This window comes from Macrobrachium rosenbergii, chromosome 21, assembly GCF_040412425.1.
Source record: "Macrobrachium rosenbergii isolate ZJJX-2024 chromosome 21, ASM4041242v1, whole genome shotgun sequence".
NCBI classification, from domain to species: domain Eukaryota; kingdom Metazoa; phylum Arthropoda; class Malacostraca; order Decapoda; family Palaemonidae; genus Macrobrachium; species Macrobrachium rosenbergii.
The window spans coordinates 45,564,162-45,584,830 of NC_089761.1; the positions used below are offsets into that span (position 1 = coordinate 45,564,162).

Here is a 20,669-nt window from a genome sequence, read left to right on the forward strand (position 1 = left end):
TGATTTTTGACGTCACGTGGCCCCAGCTGCATATGACTAAATTTTGCAAGAAATCTTTTACATTGTAGTCTATTATAAGAAAACTTTACAGTGTAGCTAATTGTAGGATAGACCAAGCATATGCTGCAAAAAGGTAAGTTGGTTTTCCAGATATCCTAGACTAGCCTAACGCACTCACGTTCGAGTACAACTAAGTATTAGTAGCTCCGCATCGGCCATTACCTTGGAAATGGACTATTTCTGCTTATCATGAATTTACCGTTATATTTTGTCACTCGACAGTAATGAACCTGTGATTAACCTCAGAACTGATTATATTTTTGCTGTTGCGCATGTGCAGTGTTATAGGGGAACTTTTGGGTTAGAAGTGGTTTCTTTCACTGGGGGTTCTGGAGGCGGAGCCCCCCAGCTAAGTGACATCACCTACTAGGGTAGGTTAGGGTACATTAGGTTGATATGGTTCCTTGTATAATAGATTTCCTGATAGAACTATAGGGTAGCTCCGCGTCGCCAATGGCACTATAACTTGACTTTTTCTACAGTTTTTTGGTTGCAAATTATGAATTTTACCTTTCATTTTTGGCGGCGCTCGAGTCCTAATTAACCTGTAATTAACACCCGAAGTCCATCCAACAAGGGGTTTCCATACGCGAGTTTCACAAGACAGAGCACAGGTACGTCTGTTTCAAACAGTTCATATCCCATTCAGCAAGTGCAATAACTTGTTAACGTATGGGTACCCAACCCTCCCCTGGCCAATACTAAACATGGTGAAGGGACATTCCATTTGGCCAACAACAAACATGCACCGCCAGTATCATAACCCCTAAAAGTGTACAAAAAACCAGTAGAAAAGGTAAAAACAGGTGCGGAGCTAATATATAGAATTACCTACCCCCCCAGGTGAGTAACATGACCGGTAATTCTAAGCCGGCTGTTCAGGGTGAGCTAACCTATGGCAATTGATGTTTTCCTGTTATTTTACCTGCTGAACAAGAATTTATAATATTTTGTCGGTCGGCTGTAACTAAAATGTAATTGACCCTTGAAAACTGCACGTCTGTACCAGTGGGCAAAGAGAACCCGCCAGTGGGTCACACACAGCTCAAGGTTAAATTACAGTTTAGCAGCAGCCAACCGGCAAAATATTACCTTAAACTCTTGTAAAGCAAGTAAAATAACATAGGAAAATGTCAAAAATTGCCATAGACTGGTTCCACTGCACCCTATTTGAAGCTTTCGTAAATGGGAAACAAAACATTACCATTTCTGCTTTCAACTTTGGGTGGCCTCTATAGGTCGCCACAGCATAAGAGCGCTGCGCACCTTATCTACATTTTTAAAGATTACTGAAAGCTCGTATGTTCTGGCAAGAGGTAATTACTTTAAATTCTTGTTCAGCAAGTAAAACAACATAGGAAAACGTCAGTTGCCAGTCTCTCGCAGTTCTTGCAAAGTGCAGAAAACTGGCAACTAGTATTGGTGAACCAAAAACTAGCGCATGCTTGTTAAGGCTTAGAATCGGTAGTTTATTTACCCCACCAAAAAACCCAAATTCCCAACGAGTCTCCCTTACTGTTAGCTATTCTCGAAAGGGTTTTACCACACCAGTTCTAAGATAATTTACAGCTTAATTACAGCTGAGCAACAAAATATTACTTTTAAGTTTACGTTCAGCAGGTAAAGTTCTATTGAAAAATGTCAACTGCCATAGCGTAGCTCAATGCGGACAGCTGGCTTAGATCTACCACACGACCTACTAGGTTAGGTTAGGTTAGGGTACATTAAGTTGGAATGGTTCCTGTTATAGTAATTTCCTTAACCAATCCTTCCTTGAATGTATGGCTCCAAAGGCTAATGACTTTTGTATTCGCGGAACCATTCCATACAGTCCGTGTGGAGCAATTACTTAGAAATACCATGTTTTGGTTGCTTATCAAGAATTTACCATTAATTTTTGGTGGAATGTAATTAACCTCAGAACTGTATGTTATTGTATGCTGGCCACCCTGGAATGCTATTACGCATGTGCAGTATTATAAGGGAACTTTTGGTAAAAAGTGGAGTTTCTTTCACTGAGGGGTCTGGGGCATGGAGCCCCCTGGCCAAGTAACACAGCCTTCTAGGTTAGGTCAGGGTACATTAGGTTATTATGGTTCCTTTTTTATTAATAGGTCAGGGTAATTAGGTTCCTTTTTCCTTTTTTATTAATAGGTTTCCTTAGCCAGTCCATACTTGAACATATGGCTCCCTAATGACTTGTGCATGCACGGAACAACAACATGACAGTCCAGGTTTTCTCCCAGTGATTTCCCCCACCCAAAACCCCACATTCCCAAAGGGTCCCCAACCATGCTGGATAGAGATATGAGGTTAATAATAATTGACCAACAATAAACACCACCACCTCCTTCATCAGCAACACTATAGGTATAGGAAAAGTCAATGTCCAAGGTAATAGTCCGTGAAGAGCTGTTCTATAGTTCTACCTTTTTTCTTTATGTTCATGTCTTTTACCTATGTTTATGATATTCACCATCTTTAGTTTATGATATTTAGCCTACCACCTTTTGTTCTTGTTTACATGTTCATCCACGGGACTGTTACTAAACATGGCCCCCATTTTGCAATTAAGTTGGTAGCCTGGTTATCAAGCCAGTGGGCCTAGTGGTCGTCAGTTTTACCATATAATTTTCATATTTAATATATGCTTTGGACATTTCTGATGTTTGATTTGTTAGCCGATTACCTAAACCAATGGCCACCAAACCTAGCCTAGTGCAAGATAATAGTTTGAAAGCATTCCATAGCTTAATGCCCCTTATTTTGAATAAGAACAATGTGGGATTAATGTCCTTGTATTTCACTTGTTTTGTGATTTCCCCACCTGAAAACAATGCTTTTACTCTGTGGTCCCCTGAATTGTAGGATATATGGTTGGGGTCCACTGTCTCCAAAAGTATTCGTTTGCTAAAGTAATGAATATCAGAAACGTTCAAAGCACACATTAAAACAGGAAAATTGAAGTTTTCAAGTCCAAAATGCAAAAATTATTACAGTAAAATAAGCTACTAGCTTAGTAGAACCCCACTCTCTTTGTCAGTATCAATCATGAACCCCCCCTTCTCCTTCATAACTTTGCCCTGGTGGTATATCCTCAGTAGGATTCCCCTGGCCTTGTTAGTTTATGGGTTTATTTGTCATAGTCTTCGTTTAAATTTGTTAGAGTCACATATAAACCAGTAGAAAAACCATATGCCATATCAAGTTGTGGTTCATAGGCTACATTGTTTCTCAGCTTCAGGCAGTAAAATACAGGCACAAGTTTGGCAATGTCTGTATGTATTGAAAATGGAATAAAATATTCAGAAATAATTTGTCTTATGCATATGCATGATATTACAGATAACATACAATAGCTCAAAAAGTATTATATGAGAAGATATTAAAAATTTTAAAGAAAGATATGTTATGTTGTTGCACTTGCACAGCTGTGCTGACACATCACAAGTCACACGAAATGGTATTAAGAGGAAGACCAATGGGTGCTGACATTAAGAAGAGTTATAAGTGAACATGGTGTTACTATAGAAGCAAGTACCTCACTTGGTGCACTGTTGGCATTAATTAAGGTTCTGTATAGTGTCCGTTTGGTCCCTAGCTGCAACACCATTCATTCCTTTAACTGTACCTCAGAGAAACTGGCTTCCATCTTTCTTTTCACCCTCTCCTAACAATTGTTTTGCAGTGCAGCTGTGAGGTTTTCCCATGTTACACCCTGAAAACCTTTTCCTCTCAGTTTTACTTTGTGTTGAATGACCTCATAGGCCCTAGTCCTTGTCCTTTGGCCTAATTTTTATATTCCATTTCATATATAAACAAGTAAAAATAATTTTAAACACAAACCAGATCACATATATGTTACTAATTTGCCAAGATTTCTAAACAGACAACAAATATATCAAATTCTATGGGAATTACTTAAAACCATGGTTACTTTCCAGAGTTGAGAATTAATATTTGAGATTTATTTACTGAGCAGATTCATATTTTAAGAGGTAATGGACCCTCTTTTATCCTGCAATTTTAGGGACCACAGTGGGAAAGTGGGAATTTGGCTCAGATAAAATATAAAATGAGTGAAGTAAAGGTTTCATTTAACCTCAAATACCCCAGGAAGACAGGTCCTCACCTAACTTGGGGTGGTTTCCACTTCTCCCCACCAAAACTTAGGGCACTGTAAAGTAAATAACAAGGTTGTGACCTAACCTAACTACATAACCTAATGTAGGGTGTCAGGTCCTCACCTGGCCAACCATTGTAACCTAGGTTACCTATTCCTCACTTATATACCTAGTGTGTGATGCCACTTTAAACCCTTCAATAAAACTGTAATTATGGTCTGAACATACAGAAATATGGTGATGTGAGAATTCATCTTTGTATTTCACGCTTTTGTATTTTCTACCACCCCAAAACGCCACTTTCCCACTGTGGCCCTATAATTATATGAGATTAGAGTGGGTGGGAGCATCTCAGAAACTAGGCCTAGCATCCTAATTTTCTACTGAATGAGTGTCAGAAGCATTCAAAACATTAAAAACAAGAACAAAATTAAGAAATATTTTCAACTTTAGATTATTTTGGGGATGTTAGAATGCTAACATATGTTCCACACTTGTTTTGTCCACCCAAAAACCACAATTTCCCCCTGTGATCCCCCGTAATTGTAGGATATAAGGGATTCCATATTTTGAAACTAATCATTTGATGTTGAAACTAATATCAAAACGTTCAAAACAAAAAAGAAAAATACCAGGGACAAGAGTTACATGTCTGCCCCAAATGAACAATGACTACAAACTGAAGCTGGTTTTCTCATGCAAAGCCTGAGTTCCAAAATCCTATTTAATTGGTGAAACTTGAAACAAAAGAGCCAAGAAGGTTCCATTATTGTTCATGTACCCAAATTTTACAGTAAAGATATCGAAATATGTTAAAAAAAAATGTCTGCCATCCATACCCACAGTTCACTGGGACAAACAAAATCCAGTCTGGAGCTCCACTCCTGTGACTGTTGAAACAGACAAAGAATTTAGAAAATGTCCAAGTTAAGTTAAAACATTAGTGGGTTAATCCCTCAGTAACAAGGAGTTTGCGATAGATTTCAGTATGAATTTTGCATTGAGCATATTAAGAAGACTTGAGAGCACAGTGGAAAAGCAAAAAACTCCATTATCATGTTGCGTTAAAGTAAAATAATACCGAAAGGTCATTAAATGATGATATTGTCATAAGCGGAAATGATTAAACAGCTAGTATATAATGTACATAATTTTTAAGCAAGTACAGTAGCTCAGGACAGAATTCCCAAAATTTTTCAGGGCATTGACCCCTCTGTGACAGAGATTGTTGACCTTGTAATATTTATTAGTAAATTTTATTTTAAACAAATGATTAGTATTGGAACAGGGCAGTACCACGTAGATTACATATTTAAAACACGAATCAACATGTCTCTGATTTTACTCACTGCCAAAATTTTTAGGTAAAATAATTTGTTGAATTGCATGCAGAATTCATTCAATTTATTAATCATTGTAAGAAACAGTGGTACAACAGTAAATAAGTACTGTACTAAGATGTGAAAATATAGTTTCTGATAGTTTTCAATGTGATTCTGACAAATTTTAATTCATTTCTGTTGACAATGCTGTTCAACCATCATCATGTCTAAAATTAACCGATTTTCACAGGGAAACTGGAGTATTTGAGAAAGAGGACAACAGATCTTTGAGGTATACAGGAATGCAACCCAACCTCATTTTCCCCCGCCTAACCTAGAGCACCAAGACCTGCATTATATGACTTCAGGTTTGTATGTTAGGAATAATACAAATTACGTTAAAAATTTATCATTTTTGTTCCGGTTCATGTTGTCTTTGTTTCTATTTATGAAAGTAGTGGTTTGGTTACTTGTCCTAAAATTTTATCCTGACCTTCCCCAAGATACCCAGACCCCAAAGCTCTACTATATTTTCCCCACTGGTATTCTTAGATGGAGGAAAGGTGTTATAATATCTCAACCTACCATTTCTGATGAACATGAATGTCAAATCCATCAAAAGGTCATCAGAAGGTATTACAAAAATCCTACCAGTACCTCACATTTAACTGTAGTTTGTTCTGTGGAAATGCAAAACCATTGCTTTTTATAAAAGTGTGCTCCCTATCTCAAGCTGGAATCAGACATTAAAACCAGGCAGGCAGTTTAATGGGGGAACCCACGACTTGCCTGCCAAGAGCAGGTTAAAACTACTCTTCTATTTACTGTATTGCATGAATGGTAAGTTTTTGTTTCTTGATCCTGGTTTTGCCAAAAAAATCTGAATAGAGGAATGTGAAGGATGTGAGCCGGTGTGTGGTCACTTAGTCTTTGCTAGTGGATCCAAATTGTTCTCGCTCTTTCTGTAGGAGTAGATCCTGCATTTTTTATTTTCAGAGTGAGGAATGTTTGGTCTGGTCCCCATTGTAGTGGATGAGGTTTGGCAAGAAGTGGAGGAAGGCTAAGAAGCTATCCTCTTGGATTGCTTCACCCCTCTCTTTGTTCCTTCTTAATGTTCTCTTGCTCAACCTGCAGTGGGTACGCTTGTAAAGATGGTGACCAGCAGTTGCTTTCCTTTAGTGACAAGCAGGTGCCAGCTGGGCTCTCTCCTGGTGAGACCCTGGCACATGCATGGTGAATCTCTTCTTACCTCTGTTTCATTGACTGTTTCCATGATTTTAGATTCTTGGAGTGTACTTGCTGAAGATATGGCCTTCTTTTTATACTGTGGGAGGTAGCCTGTTGGTATCGAACAGAGGTATTCCGTATAATTGGCTGCTCTCTTTTCCATGACTAATTCTTTTGTGGTGGAGAAGAATAAGGCTCCAGGACAGAGTGAGGTGAAGAAACATAGTCTTGCTTCTTCCTCCTCCTGAAATTCATTCTCTTATCTGCTCATTCTTTAAACCATGGGAAGAATTTCAGGCAATATATTCTCTAGAAGTCCTTCCAGGATTTGAGTGAGCACCTATCTTCCTTAGAGGGTCACTCGCCTTTGGGCAGGATGTTTGCTGTAGGTAGGGATGACTTAGGGGTTCCTGATAGTGTTGATAGTCTTCCCACTCTTTCCTAGACCAGAGGACTGCCCTGGACTTACTTCAGCATAAGTACGCAGCCTAGAGTATGCTTTATCCTCTTGCTTGGATCATGCATAATTCTCAGATTGTGTGTTCAGACAAGAGGCTCACACATGACAGTTTATCACTGTACAGTACCGTAGGGTATTGTAATGCCCTGCATTCATATGGTTGTGCAGCCCTATTGACAGTTTCTGGTTCGTCTAGAGCCCTGTTGTTAGTGTTCTTGGTGGTGTATTTGCTTTCTGTAGTCTCTACTAGTTCATCTTTGACTGATCGTAGGAAGTTATACAGAAGGGGAGATGTCAGCTGAGAATGTTTGTTCTTTTCACAAGTCATCCTGGGCTTATGTTTTGACAATGCTGTGAGTGTTTTAACTGGATAGGCTAGTGTATGTTGTTCTTCTCAAGATTGAACCCAATACCTTCCTCAGGAGAGCTGATTGGAATGGAGAATCCTTCATCTTTAGAACTCCAGCAGACTGAGTTGGAGCAACGCTTAAAATTTCAAAAGGTGATTGGGTTTATTCATGGGTCAGTGATTTTGGGGAGGCAATCCTGGTGTTGCGTTTGAAGCTAACCTTATCAATATGCAGTAGTTCACCCTTGAGTAAGGAGACAAGACTGCCATGGTCTCAGCTTGCTCACAGTAATATGAGCCTGGTGAACAGTCTGATCTCCAGATCATGTAAGCTCCTCCCTATACTGTTCACTTTCCAGAGGAAGTTTTACACACCAGACAACACCAGGACTACTCCCTTTCTGATGGACTCATTAGTCAGTGGACAAATAAATGAACTCCCTGAGGAGAGACTGACAAGAAGGTGCCCCTCAATAGTCAGTTATCATGGCCTCCTTTCGGGAAGAACAGTTCCTTGACCTTTAGTTGAACATTTGCTAACTGTCAAAGGTGTTTCATCTTGAGATGAAAAGTCAAGTTTTGGAGGTTGTTAGCGTGAGTAGGAAACTTACTGACTTTTTTCTCTCATTAGAGGGCCAACCTTTGGGCTAATATTGTTCTGAAAAGACATCAACAGGTTGCTCCTCTCATGTCAAGTTTCATCTTAGAGTATGTACTACTGCCAGTTTTTTACATTTTCTGGTATTTTTGATTTGGGGCAGTTTTTGAAAAAAAAAACTCGAAAAAAATTAAAAACTATATGTACTTGGGTTTATGCAATTTTATGTCAGTCAGCAACAAATTGTAAAAACTATAAAAATAAAAAATCAATGATACAGCAAAATCACATTGAAACAAATGTTAAAATATGTTAAATAATATGCAATATTGTAATGTACTTTACAGAATTATTTAAAAGCTTGAATCTCTTAAAAATATTGTCATCTATATACATGACAATTGTAGAATAATATCCAGTAATGGAATATGCAGTATAAAATCATTTAAAAGCTTAAAAATATTAGATACTGTTATATACTGCATACTTGACATCAGCTGTAACAGTTCCAGCGCTGGGCCACACGCAACGCTGGTTGTTGTCAGTGTATTCAAACCTGTGCTTATGTTAATTTTATTTGCAGTGTCTCATTTGTTTTGACTTTGTACCTATAATATTTGTTCCCTAGCTCCAAAGAAAGTTCCTAGTGTTAAAATGCTTATGCTTTACCATTGAAGAAGTAGATGGGTTTGATAAAATGCCATACAAAGGGTGAAAAGGTTGCCACTGTAGCTTGTTCTCTTGGACTTGAGTCAGACATCTATATTGGCACTTTGTTTGTGATATGGCATGGAGTTTAGTCCACAATAAAGATGCCCAACAGATAAGGAATGCCATTAAAAAGATGCAAGCTCTATGAAGAAATGAAACTACATTCTCTTAAACTGAAAGGCAGGCTCATCAGTCTAAACCCATAAGCCAGTGATTGATTCAGGAGGAAGCAGTCTTTGTGTGAAGGCCTTAAGAAGTTACCCAGTGAGAAAGAGACAGAATTCAAGGGAAGTTCAGGATGGTTTATGCGGTTCAAAGCAGCGATGAAATCTTCACAAGGCAAGGCTAACAAATTAACTTGATCTTTACTGGAGGAAAATACTAGACCCTTCATTTATATCCATGGAGGAGGAGGCTGTGCTATGCTTCAAGGTTGCAGAAAACCACTTGATTCTTATGTTGGGAGGCACTTGTTTGGGTGGCTTTAAGCTAAAGCTGCTGCTGGTGCATTATGCGGAGGATCCCTGAGAGCTGCTGCTCATGAAACTTCGGTTCTAGGTCCATCAGTGACTGCTTGTCTGCTTCAGGTAACAAGACAAAATTCTCCTCTTCATTCTCAGCTTATGGTTCAACATCACCAAGGCTTTGTTCACATCCACCTTGACAAAACCCTTGAGATTGTAAACAAATTAAGAGCATGGCTTCTTGCAAATGCCATTTGTACCCATAGTCAAAGTTGCTTTCCAATTAACATTTATATTCAGGACTGCTTTATAAATATTGCATCTTTTCCAAAAATCATGGATTTTTAATTGCCATTCAGATCTATTGCATGTACAGGGTGCTCAAGCACTCTTGTTAGGTAGTACAGTAGTGCTAGAAGAAAGCAGTGATCCCTTGCTCCATCAGTTGTAAGATGGGGGTGATTGGAAGGTAGATAAACAAAAGTGATGTTTGCTTGAAAATCTAAGTTTTATACAGGTAACTTACCAAGTAATTATTTCCACTTGTGCGACAGCTTAAAAGATTTGAAAGTCGCGTCAGCAGTTCTATTGTTTTTGTGTTGGTGACAGCCCTGCCCACTATTGGGGAATGATAGGGAACAACCCAGCGGAAGAGCTCAATTCATTTCTGCCGGCTCTTGAGTAACCTCAATGGTTTGCAGCAGCTCCTTTTTAATTCTTTCATCGGTCTTTTGGTTGTATCTCAGGATCGGGTGACGTGTTCTTGCTTTTGTGTAGCTTCTATTATGTACTAGTGCTGGCTTAGGTTTTTATAACCCTCTTAGTTGGACTTAATTGTGAACTCATTATGTCTGATTCCTGTTCCTCTAGTGTAAATAGACTGGCCAGATCTACTTAGGACTCTCACATGATTTGTGCTAATTGTTGGGGACATTCATGTTCAATAGAGAATACATGTGATGAATGTAAAGACTGGAGTGAAAAGCAATGGAAGATTTTGCAGTCCCATCTTGATAAACTTGATAGGGATAGAAAGAGGAAGGCAGCAGTTAGAGCAGCTAGTAGGGCTTGTAGCTTTGATTCTACTCCTAACCCTAGTGCTGAAAATGTTCCTTCCATTCCTCCTTCCCTCTTTTCAGCATTGTCTCCTATCTCCAGTCCTTTTACCTTTGTACCACCTACTCCTGTATCTGGCTCCCATGCTTCTGACCTTAATGTCATTGCCAGTCTCGAAGGTAGAATCGGTCGCAAGTTCGATCTTTTGCTAAGTTCTTTTCTCCCCTGGACCACTCTTACCTTTTTCCTCAGACCACGGTAAAGGAAATAGCCACGGACCTCCAAAAGACATCCACCCAGGACCTTCTTTCTTGGTCTTCAGAGTGCCCCAAGGAGCCTGCTTTGTTTGGTGCTAAGGCAACTTCACCTCTTCAACCCCAGCCCTTTTGTGGCGGTGGACAGAAGCTTCCCTCTAAGTCCCGTGCAAATGTACGTTTCTCAGTGAGATCAGTTAGGAAGTCCTCCCCCAGACTTTCAGCCAAGAAGTGATGTTCATGTCCTTCATACACCTGTAGGAGCCAGACTTTACCTTTTTTGGGAAAGGTGGAGCATCAGAGGAGCAGAGCCATGGATCGTTCAGGTTTTGAGAGAAGGGTATGTCATCCCCAGTATCCTCCCTTACTTACCTTTCTGATCGCATTGCCCGCATATTCACAAGGCCCCACAAGGGATTTTGCCCTTGCTGCAGAAGTTGCTGCCATACTCCAGAAGGAAGCCATAGAGGAGGTAAAGGACGGCTCCTCAGAAGGGTTCTACAACCGCGTCTTTGTGGTCCCCAAGTCATGGTGGGATTGGAGACCTGTCCTGGACGTTAGCGCCCTGAACTACTTCGTCCAGAAGACTAATTTCAGGATGGAGTTGGCCTAGTCTGTGTTATCATCCATTCACCTGGGTGAGTGGATGTTAACACTCGAAATGCAAGACGCTTATTTCCATGTTCCAGTACACCTTGAATCTAGGAAGTTTTTAAGGTTCTTCTTCGAAGACAGGATTTTCCAGTTTTGGGCCTTATGCTTCAGCCTATCCATAGCTCCACAAGTATTCACAAGGGTTAAAGCCCCCCTCATGAAATGGCTCCATCTTCTAAGGATCAACGTCTGCCTCAACCTCAACAATTGGCTCCTCTGTTCATCATCGAGGGAATAGTGTATGAAGGACCTTCAAAAGACCCTTCTCCTTGCCCAAGAGCTAGGAATCCTTATCAATCACCAGAAGTCCCAAATGTCTCCGACCCAGGAGATTCTATATTTGGGCATGAAGATAAATTGTCAGACTTTTCGGGGGTCTCCATCTCCAAAGAGGATAGAATCTTGCCTGCAGACAGTCTGCAGCTTCCTCTATCTTCTGTCTTGCTCAGCCAATCAGTGGATGAACCTGTTAGGGACACTGGTCTCCATTGAACAGTTTGTAAGACTAGATGGGCTCCACATGAGAGTGCTGCAGTTTTTTCTCGAGGCCAGCTGGAACAGAAGAACACATCCCAACTCCTTTGTTTTCCTCATCACGAAGGAGATAAAGTCGGACCTGTGTTGGTGGACTTCAGCAGAAAGATTTATGGAAGAGAAGTCTCTGCCGCCTGTGAACCCAGACCTAAGCTTGTTCTCAGACACCTCAGATTTAGGTTGGGGAGCCCTCTTGGGGGATGAGGAGGTTTCTGGGACATGGTCCCCAAGTCAGAGGAACCTTTACATAAACATCAAGGAGCTAAAATCCATCCACCTAGGCCTTTTATCCTTCTCAGACTTGTTCATTCACAAGACTATTGTAGTGAACTCGGATGACACAACGGCTCTCGCCTACATCAAGAAACAGGGCAGGACCCACTCCTTTTCCCTGTGTAAGGTGACGAGGGATCTCCTACGCTGGGCAGACCAGAATCGAACAGGATTAGTGGCTCACTTCATCCCAGGGAAGATGAACGTCCTAGTGGATGAGCTCAGTCATCAGAAACAAGTCCTCCCTACGGAGTGGACACTAAACTCGTGGGTCTGTGACAGCCTTTGGAAACTGTGGGGGCAGACTGCTGCTGGATCTGTTCACCACATTTAGGAACCTCCATCTTCCTCTGTTCTGTTCTCCGACCCCGGACCCTCTGGCATAGGTGACAGATGCCATGTTACAGAATTGGTCAGATCTGGACCTTTATGCCTTCTCGCCATTCAGCATGGTCAGGGTAGTCATAAACAAGTTTCGCTCACACTCCAGTATGATAATGACCCTGATTGCTCCATTCTGGCCACGAAAGGAGTACTTCTTCCTAGATCTTCTGAGTCTTCTAGTGGACTTCCCCAGGCTACTCCCTTAAAGTCTGCATTTACAGGCAGTCCCCGGTTAACGGCAATCTGGTTTTATGGCGCTTGTCTAGCGACGAAAATCGGCAATTTTTGGCACCAAAAATCGCCAATTTCCTCTTATCGGCGCTGATAATTGGGTATCGGCGCTGATAATTGGGTATTGGTGCCATTACATACCTAACAGACACGCTGGTAACCGAAAATCGGCGCTTTTTGGCGCTGATATGCCCCGAAATTCGCCAAAAAAGTGCGAAAATTGCTGATTTTTGGTTAGCAGCGATTTTCAGTTATCATCCCACCCTGGAATAGAACCCCGCTGATAACTGAGGACTGCCTGTACTCAGACAACTGCTCTTCAGGAGTTTCCACCAGGGATTAGTATGGATATCCTCTTTCCTGAAGAGGGAGAAAGACTTCTCTGCCCAGTCAGGGCTTTGACATACTACTTGGACAGGACGGCTAAAGTCAGAGGACCGTCCAGTAACCTTTGGTGCTCAGTCAAAAGTCCCCCCCGCGCCCTGTCTAAGAACAACTCATTGTCGTTCTTCCTTCAAGATCTTACAGAGGCACATGCTGGGATTCGAGAAGACATCCTGCCGTCCCAGACCGGGGAAACTGAGGTTGGCAAAATAAAAAGAAATCACATCAATGGAAAAAGAATGACACTTACATGCACACTGTATAAATAAAAACTTCTAAAAAATTATCCCTACCTTCCACGAGAAGTTGAAAATGACTATTTACAAGCCCTTGTGGGGCCTCATTCACAAGACAATCGTAAATTTTACCAACTTATATGTTTTTTTCTAATGAATAAATTTATTGTATTTTGTAAAATTATTACTGCTAACACAATATCAAAGCAGATAAGAAATAAAAGCAGTAACAAATTTTTGACATATTTGTTGTAAAATATTCACGTAAATTTACGAGAAGGAAGAGTCAGTAACTTTTTTTTTTATTTTACATGCTTTTTCTAATATTTCTTTGCAATTTTCTTTCTAAAATTACATTTACAACCGACACTATCGTAAAAGACGGAAACAAAAAACAACAGCAACCCCTTCATATATTTACAAGCAAATTTACAAAGAGACTCATGTGAAAGAGAGAGATGCAGCACTTTCCCTCTTGAAGTCACAAGCATTGCTGATACTGGCCTAACTCTCATGGCTGTATAAAAGTTGCCATTAGTGAATTTATAGCATATAGAAGTATTGGCACCTTTGTTTTGAATCATGATTACCATAACAGTGGTGCATAATTCTGCTTCACACTGAAGCTCAATCCGTCCACCTCCCCAAACCTGTTTTACTTCACACTGAGGCTCAATCCGTCCCTTAAGGGTTAAGGTCAAAGCACATGACGTCAGGGCAGTCGCCACCTCGTATGCTTTTAAACACAATATGTCTCTCTCCTTGATCGTATGGGCAACTTACTGTAAGTGTGAGTCTATTTTTGCTTTGTATTATTCTTGTGACATTGAAGAGGTATGATAATTGTGGTACCCTGGGACCAATAGTGGTGTCTGGCATGGTATTAACCCTTAAACGCCGAGCCTCTATTTACAAAAACGTCTCCCGTATGCCGGCGGCGTTCGTGAGTTAGCGCCGAAGCGGAAAAAAAGTTTTTTTCAAAAAATCGCAGCACGCTTAGTTTTTAAGATTAACAGTTCATTTTTGGCTCCTTTTTTTTCCATTGCCTGAAGTTTATTATGCAACCATCAGCAATGAAAAAAATATCATTATCATATATAAATAATGAAATATATGACTGCAAAAAAAAAATTTTCATATAATTTTATACAAATCGCGCTGTGAGCAAAACGGTTAAAGCTAATGGAATATTTTTTTTTCTTTGTATTGTACACTAAATTGCGATGATTTTGGTATATAACAAATTGTAAAACGATCAAAGCAACACAGAGAAAATATTATCACAATATGATGCATGAATCTGTAACGCGGACGTAAAAAATGTTTTTTTCAAAAAATTCACCATAAATCGAAATATTGTGCTAGAGACTTCCCATTTGTTGAAAAAATGAAGCTAATTGATTGAATATTACTAGACTGTAAGTTTTTTTAGCTTACAATTGCAGTTTTCGACCATTTCGGTGGAGTTAAAGTTGACCAAAGGTCGAATTTTTCTATTTATCGTAATTTATATGAAAATATTTCAAAACTGATGAAAGCTACAACCATGAGTTATTTTCTGTTGTATTCTACATGAAATTGCGCACATTTTCATAAATAAAAGTTTATGTAACGACTAATATAAAACTGGTTACGACAAACATTTCGACAACGTGAAAAAAGTTTTTTTTTTTCAGAAATTCACCATAAATCGAAATATTGAATTTTGCAAAATGAGATGTTTACTAGAATGTAAGAGTTTTAGCTTATAATTGCGTTTTTACCATTTTGGTCGAGAAAAGTTGTAAAGGTTGAAAAGTTTTTTCAGAAAATTTTCAAAACTGATAAAAGCAACCATAAATTTTCTGTTGTAAAAATTGCATATATAAAACTTTATGTAACGAGACATTACGACAACGTGAGTTTCTGTTCATCAAAATCGTAAGGTGCTAGAGACATGATTGATTAAATTACTAGAATGTAAGAGTTTTAGCTTATAATTGCGTTTTTACCATTTCAGTCGAGTTAAAGTTGACTGAAGGTTGAAATTTGGCAGTTATCGTGATTTATATGAAAATATTTCAAAACTGATAAAACTACAACCATGGGTTGTTATTTTCTGTTGTATTTACATGAAATTGCGCACATTTTCATATATAAAACTTTATGTAACGACTAATATAAAATGGTGCAAAAATTACGACAAAATGACGAAAGAATTTCTGGCCGAGTTACCGGGACATAAGGAAAAAAGTTTTTAAAAAATTCACCATAAATCGAAATATTGTACTAGAGACTTCCAATTTGTTGCAAAATGAAGGTAAATGATTGAATATTACTAGAATGTAAGAGTTTTAGCTTACAATTGCATTTTTCAACCATTTCGGTCGAGTCAAAGTTGACCGAAGGTTGAAATTTTTTGTAGTCGACGTACAGTACATCCACTTGGCACCCAACAGACAATTTTAGTCGACGTATGATACGTCCAGTAGGCGTTTAAGGGTTAAGGGAGGAAGCATAGGAAGCATTCCTTCCTATCCTTAACCTCTTTGCCTTGATGTGGGTGTCAAGTTTATGGGGAGTCCGAGGGTATGATATACCTGGAGTTCTCACCAGTTTTTAGTGGATGGGTGGTGGTATTTTAGTTTTCAGTGTAGATGACAGCTTTGTCTGGTCATTGTTTTTTATGTTACTGCACCCAGGGCAAGGGCAACTGTCTTTTATCTTTGCAAGCCATCGGACTCCTTCCTTTGCTGCAAAGCCCCACTTGAAGTAGAGGCGCCCCATGGCTAGTACACCACGCCTCTGTGTAGTAGGAGAGCACCGACCAGAGGCAGTAATCACCTGCAGTAGCTCCCTGATCAGGTAAGCAAATAACAAGCGTTGTACCAATGTTAGCAAAATTTTTCTATTTAAAATTCATTACCAATACTGAATGTTTTAGAGTAGAATGTGTCCATGTATCCCACCACCTGTGAATGTGGGATTCAGCAGTGTAATTACTTGGTAGGCTACCTATTTAAAAATAACATTTTTATAATAATAGTTTTATTTATACTTAATATCAAGTAATTACATGATCAGAGCCCTCCCTCCCCTCTCATGGACATATAGGGCATGAATTGACCTCTTTTGCGGGGTTGTTCCTTATCGTTCCCTGATAGTGGGCTGGCCTGTCGCCAACACAAAAACAATAGAAAACCTGGCATGACTTTTAAATTTTTAAGCTGTTGCATGAGTGGAAATAATAGCAATGTAAATACAGTAGTTGGTAAGTATATATAAAACTTTATTTTATTATAAAAATGTCATTTTTTTGTGTGACAAGGACCATTGTTTAAAATTAGAACTATCTTAAAAGGTGTGTTCTCATCCTCATATTTCTCCACTACTGATACTGTGGTTGAAGAACCAGATCTTTAAAATAATGATGATTACTCAAGCCTCGTGATTTGACATCCATTTAACTGAGAGAGATGCCTTGCAGATGTTCTTCAGCACTCAAAGGTTCTCTACGTCACACTATCAGCAACTTTAACTTTGTCTCTTGCACAGTTGCCTCACAAGACAAGTTCAAATGGTCTTTTACAACCTTGAAGCCTGGCATTGCCTTCTCCCCAATGGATATAAATGAATGGTCAGGTATTTTCTTTCAGCAGAGACTGGTTTCATCCATACTGAATACCTTTTCAGGAAGAAATTGCTGCTTCTCAGTAATCTTCAACAACATGGCAGGGAATTTAGATATGGCTAACTTATAAGCCAGTGTACTTTCACTTTGGATTCTGATGTAGCAAGATTGTGTAACTGCTTGAAAAGCATAAACCATCCTGCACATACCTTGAATTCTGTCTTTCTTGTTGGGGAAACTTCTTGAAGTCCTTAAAGACAACACTTTCTAATGAACAAACAGTTGACTTATGAGAAGATGCTGACAAGTCTGTCTTTCAATCAAAAGATAAAGGTGATATCCCATTACTTGTTGCTGATTTTGTTCTTTATCCAGGGAGTATCATCACTAACAGTTGAAATCTGTGCCTTACTATGAACAAGTACTGTACTGATACAGTCGTCTAATTCAAGCCGAGAGAACAAGCTATGGTGGACACTCCTTTTCTTATTTTATCATAGCCATATTATTTTCCAGTGTTTTAGCATGATGCTTATTGTCAGTAGCACTAGCATTAAGAACTTTTTTCAGCACCATGGGTCAAATATTAAAGGCACAAATGCAACTTAAACAAGACTGCGAATATCACTGTTTGCAAGCATGCACTTAAAAGCACTGAGAAGAACCGTCATCACCACATGGCTGAATGCTTGAATTATTACAGTCAGACTTCATGTACTATGACAGTATTTTTAATATTTTTAAGCTTTTAATTGGTTTTTATTCTGTAAAACATATTAATGTATATTTTTCATATACTGTATTTTACTGTATTTTAATATTTTTTATGTGATTTTGCAACTTTTTGGTATCTTTTGTGGCTGTTAAAGATTGATATAAATTTGCAACTGTATGTTGAATTTTATTTTCTACCTCTTGTGGCCCACTTCTCTTTCAGCCAGACACCTTGAGATACCACCAGTCTGTATCTTCACAGTTGGACATTATCCAGCAGTTCTTTTGATATAAAGAGCTTTTCTCACAGGATACTCAAGAAGCAAAGGTAGAGGTGCACTCCACCTTCACCTCTGCTTCATCCATTTGACTGATAATCATTTCCCACTGCCTATTGAAAGAAGCTTTTACTTGCTTACCCTTTTCTTCAGTGATATCTTCATTCTGCCCTCTCCCTTTGTAACACTTGGGGAGTATGGTATTCATTGATTTTTCCATGGGTAACAGGTGTCCATTTGGAAGGTAAAGCTTTGTTTTCCTCATTCCTTTTTAAAAGGCAAAGAATGATTTGTTAAACTGTGTGACTGAGCTTCTTGTCAAGTAGCTGTTTTTCTAGTAAAACTAATGTCATTTTACGTGGCTCCTCTCCCTTGCCCTTCTGATTAAATTTCTTCTTGGCACTTTGGAAGAAGAGGAGACAACTTATCTTGGTAATAACTGAATTTGGCATAAGATATCCCCTGATACTACACCTTGGCTACTCAAGTTTGACTTCAGTCAGATGCTTGCTACTGACCTGGTCCTGTTGTCAAGTCCAAGTGCCTTTTGTTTTCTCAAAAGCACCAGTCAACTGGAAGGAGAGTTTTGTGCCTCCTTTTCTGACCTCATATCCTCAAGTGATCCCAGGTCTCTTTAGGAAGGGAAGGACCTGGTTTCCACTCGTTTTATTGTAGCGACCACATGGTAGACCTACGATCAAAAAATGCTTTCTTCCACGATGAGTAATGCAGGAGGAAAAACCACGCAGTCGAGAGAAACACATTCTCTCGCACGTCTTTTATGCAAATACAGGCGGTCCCCGGTTATCGGCTGGTGTTCCGTTCTGAGGGTGTGATGATAACCGCAAATCACCACTAACAGCGTTTTTCTGCGATTTTTGGGGCTTATCGGCGCCGAAAAGCACAGATTTTTGGTTATTGGCACATCTGTTAGGTATTTATCAGCGCCAATGCCCAATTATTGGCAATGATAAGCGGAAGTCTGCGATTTTTGGTGATGAAAATTGCCGATTTTCGTGACTAAACAAGTGCCGTAAAACCGGATTGCCATTAACCGAGGCCGCCATTAACCTGGGACTGCCTGTACCTCAATCACTGTATTGCCACCTTTCATGTATTTGTATCATTTTGTGTGCTGGTATGCCAGGTTTCTAGTAATGTATGTATAACTGTCAACCAGATGTCTTGTATCTATCCATATGTAAATCTATATCTGTGGGGAAACACAGATGTTTGAATTTAATCCCTTCCTCGATCTGTCATGAGGTTGGGACTATTTTGCGGCTTGCACAAGCTTTTGACCTGTGTGAAAGTTTTGTATATAAATTGGTAAGCTGTAGACCTCTGTACCTCATTTTGTACCACTCACATTGGTGACCTCCAGAGAGATGCCTGACCAAGCCACCAGCAGCGACCCCAACACCATCAGCCAAAACCTCGCAGCCGCCTCCATGCGCCTACCGCCCTTCACACCCCACCACCCAGAGGCATGGTTCTTCAGGGTGGAAATGATTTTTCACACAAAGAAAATCACCTCAGCAATGCAGAAAGCAGATACCGTCCTTGAATCCCTGCTGGACGATGTCTTTGAGCAGATAGCAGGATGGTTTGAGGATGTGGAATCCCCTGTCACCTACGATATACTGAAGAGCCAGCTGAAGTCATCCTTCAGCACGCTGCCTGCCCAGAAAGTCAAGATGTTCTTCAGCCAAGGGGGCGCCCTGATAGGAGATGAGAGGCCATCACACAGTGCACAAGCAACTGTGGCAGCTTGTCACACTGCCCGCCAAGGGCAACCAACCTGAGTCAGCCTTGGACCTCATGAGTAGGGTTTCCAGTTTGAGCTCGATTTTGGATCCTGGGATTTCGGGACAATTTGAAAATAATCACAGGATTCCCCTGTTTCCTGGGAAATCCTGTGATCATTTTCAAATGATCTTTCTTTAATATATTTTCATTGATAACCATTCAAAGTAGATCTGTGTTGCAAGGATTAATAGATAAAATCTTAATAATAGGGATAATAAAACAAACCGCATTAATTTTTACTGGTATTTAGCTTTCAGTGAGTTACACTGGCAAATTTGGTGTTTAGCAAAATATGAACAACTGATTTGGATTTTTTAGTAGGCATGTATTTCTTGAAATACTAAATAGTTTTGCCCAACAACTAATGATAATGAATACCATACAGAAAATACTCAGTCTCCATTTGTGACACTATTTTGAAAGCTGCATCAGTGTAATTCAGATGGTATAAAAATTAAATATACAAGTTTTGAGTTTCAAAATAAACCAAGTGATTTTTTTTAACTTTTATTTCCAAAATTCTAATACAACATTCAATACAGAAACAATTTTCAATTTTCAGTTAAGAGTTACGATTGTATAGAAAAAGATAAAATATTGAGTTTTTATCATAAGTTTTAAGTATATTTTTTTTGGTAATGATGAATGTGCATAAAAGTATTTGTTCCAATAAAGAAAAATAAAAATCAGATAATCCTGAAAAGGCTTCTATTATGAAGGATAATAGAGAGGCTGTGAGAGAGGTGCAAAATAATGAGCAGGAGGACAAGTACTGCTGGTTTATTGATAAAGCGACCAACTTATAAAGCGGCGTGCAGACGTCTGCGTGTACGCAGAGACCGCGAGTACAAAAATTTACAATTGACCTGAGGTCAAACTATTTATCTACACAAAACAGGACAGGTACATACAAAAAATATGATGATTAACAATAGCT

At 39.4% G+C, this 20,669-nt stretch overlaps 1 long non-coding RNA gene across 1 annotated transcript in view; it reads left to right on the plus strand.

The window, feature by feature from the left end:
- The window catches only part of LOC136850135 (uncharacterized), a 64,931-nt gene continuing 44,262 nt past the window's right edge, over positions 1-20,669 (plus strand). Inside the window, exons 1-2 of the long non-coding RNA XR_010856552.1 lie at positions 1-133; positions 5,757-5,874. This is a non-coding gene — a long non-coding RNA (uncharacterized lncRNA). The remainder of the gene's footprint in view (positions 134-5,756; positions 5,875-20,669) is intronic.